The following is a 2,912-nucleotide window of genomic DNA, read 5'->3' on the forward strand; positions in this document are numbered from 1 at the left end:
CAGCGCAGCAACTTGCAAGTGTAGCCATGGCCTAAGAGTGCAGCGTGCAGCGCTAGAAGCTGCGCTCTTAGCGCTGCGACACTGTTTACACTGAGGCTTTACAGTGCTGTATCTTGCAGTGCTCAGGGGGGTGTTTTTTTCACACCCCTGAGCGCGAAAGTTGCAGCGCTGTAAAGCGCCAGTGTGGCCATGGCCCTAGAATGCCTGTTCAGCCACTCCCAACAGTGCTGCAAATGTGGCCACACTGCAGCACTGGTAGCTGTCAGTGTGGCCACACTGCAGCGCTTTCCCTACACAGCTGTACGAAGACAGCTGTAACTCCCAGCGCTGTACAGCTGCAAGTGTAGCCATACCCGTAGTTAAATTGGTACAACTTTCTAATGTCAAAAGGCACAAGTTCTCTCTGGTCTAGCTCACTAGATCCTACTCTTTATATTAAAATATATTTACTAGCAGTATGTATACAGTTCCAGAAAGCGTGCAGCCCTGGTAAATAAGGGAGACAAAGTTGGAACACAAACTATGTGCAAGACCATTGTGTCTGTAGTTGTTTTCTTTACAAAATACCTCCTGATGAAGAAGGATTGTGATTCCATATATTATGATACACCCTGCACACAGGTGGGAATGGAACTCACTTGAACTCCTCACCCCCAGGGAATGCCTACAGTAGAGTTTTACATCAAATTAATTGATTACCAGTTATATTGAGGTAATTAACACATTTGTAAGGGCTAATCTGGACACTCTGCAAATGTACTTTCAAGGACAAAAATATTTGTGGTTTAAGTTAGGGTATTGGCAAAAATAGTGTGTTTTTTCTGTTGTGTTAGCTCAATCGAGTTAGTTTAACATGATTAGAAAGCCCAGTTAAGGGCATATCTTCACTACGGACATGTCTGTGATAGAAGAAAAAGGTGTGTTTTTACAATGAGTAAGCTATCTCACTGTAAACTCCTAATGTAGACAAAGCAAGTGGGTGGGGCTCTTTTGAGCATCATACTGGACTCATGCTGGGTCACTTTATTGGAGAAAGCTGTGAATCTGTGGTACTGGAGTTAACAGTTTACTGACACTCTCCACACACCACATGTAGTGAGGAATATAGAGGGAACAGTTTCTAGGAAGACAGAAAGGGATGGGGGAAGAGCTGTCAGTGGTCAGGTTACAAGGCAGAATTAACAAGAGATCTCTGTCTCTTATCACTGTTTCTGTATTTGGGTCTAATTCACCATTGCTTTACATCTTGTGCAGTCCCTTCCACCAGCACAAAGTGAATACACAGCAGATATAGAATGTAGGATTTGCAGCATTTTATAACTCTCTTCCCTACCCCTATCTCCTGCTCCTTCCATTTCAGGGTTTATCTCTCTATTGATCCATTTCTCTCACACTCTCCGATACGCTTGCTGCCTTTCATTATTAGTCAGATAAAGCCAGGCAGCTCCATCATCCTAGCTACGTGATCCTGTCTCTGTCTTAGCTCTGCACCCCTACCTTTCACCCATCTCATGTGCTAGATTGTATTGCTGCCTCTCTGCTTCCATTTCATGCAGCTGTGGAGCTAACACAAGGAAGAGGCCTGTGGAAGTCTCCTGTGTAATCCAGCCTCTGAGGTGCCCTCGAGTTGAGGTTCCACTGTCCCCCCTCAAATGCTCATTCTAATCTCTCACTAAGATTCTCCCATAACCTCACCATAGCACAGTAAAGCATAGCCTTCCCCTGCCCTTAGACCCTACTCTAGAGTGGTCAAGTTTTGTGATATTTGGTGTTTTTCTTAAAGTCCCAGCTCCTGGAGCAATGAGAAATTCAGCTTTTATTTTTTGAAAAAGTAGTTTCTACCCTCATGGCTACTGAGGAAAACTGGAAATATGATTCCAGTGTAATCTAAAACTGGAAGGCAAAGAAAAGGAATCCAACATTTATTATTTTAAAAAGTCTCTCATATTCTAGGTCAATCTCATTATTTTGGGGCCTGACTCATGATTTTTGAATGCTTGGGGCTGACAAATGTTTCTAGCCCTCTCTTTAAAACCCATCCCCTCACTTCGCCCTAACCATACCCTCCCCCTCACCATGAGACCCCACTCCCTTCATCCCCTAACTTCATCCTGTCTCGCTCTAAACCCATTAGGGCGTATCTACATTATTACAATGTGTTACTCTGTTTGAATACAGCAGCGAAGAAATGAGATAGATGGCATGGTGTTCATCATGATTTGCCTTGCTCCACGCTGACTGGTCACAGTCTGCATTATGCAATTCTTCACAATTGTGTTGAAACATGGAAAAATTCATGGATACATACATTTTAAGGCCAGAAAAGACCATTTTGATCTTTCATTCTGACCTTCTTTATATCACAGGCCATGGAATTTCAGCAAGTTGCCCCTGTGTTATGCCCAATAATTTGTATATTACTAAAGCGTATCTTCCATGCAGGCATCCACTCCTGATATTAATACTCCAAGAGATAGAAAATCCACCACTTCCCCTAGTAGTTGTTCCACCCTCATAGTTAAACACGTGCGCCTTATTTCTAATTTGAATTTGTCTGGCTTCAGCTTCCAGCCATTGGTTCTTGTTATGTATTTCTCTGTATATAGAAGATCCCTTTAGTACCCAGTATTTTCTCCCATGAAGGTACTTATACATTGTAATCAAGTTATCTCGCAGTCTCCTTTTAGATAAGCTAAACAGATGGAGCACTTTAAGTCTCTCACTGTAAGGAATTTGTTCCAGTTTTCAAATAATTTGTGTAGCTCTCCTCTGCACACTCTCCAATTTTCCAACATCCTTTTAAAGATGTGGACACCAGAACTCGGTCCAGAATTCAGGTATTGGTCCCATCAGTACTGTAACCAGGAGTAAAATCACCTTCCTATTCCTACTCCCCTGTTTATACATCCCAG

Source organism: Chelonoidis abingdonii, chromosome 1 (assembly GCF_003597395.2).
Source record: "Chelonoidis abingdonii isolate Lonesome George chromosome 1, CheloAbing_2.0, whole genome shotgun sequence".
In the NCBI taxonomy this organism is placed as follows: domain Eukaryota; kingdom Metazoa; phylum Chordata; order Testudines; family Testudinidae; genus Chelonoidis; species Chelonoidis abingdonii.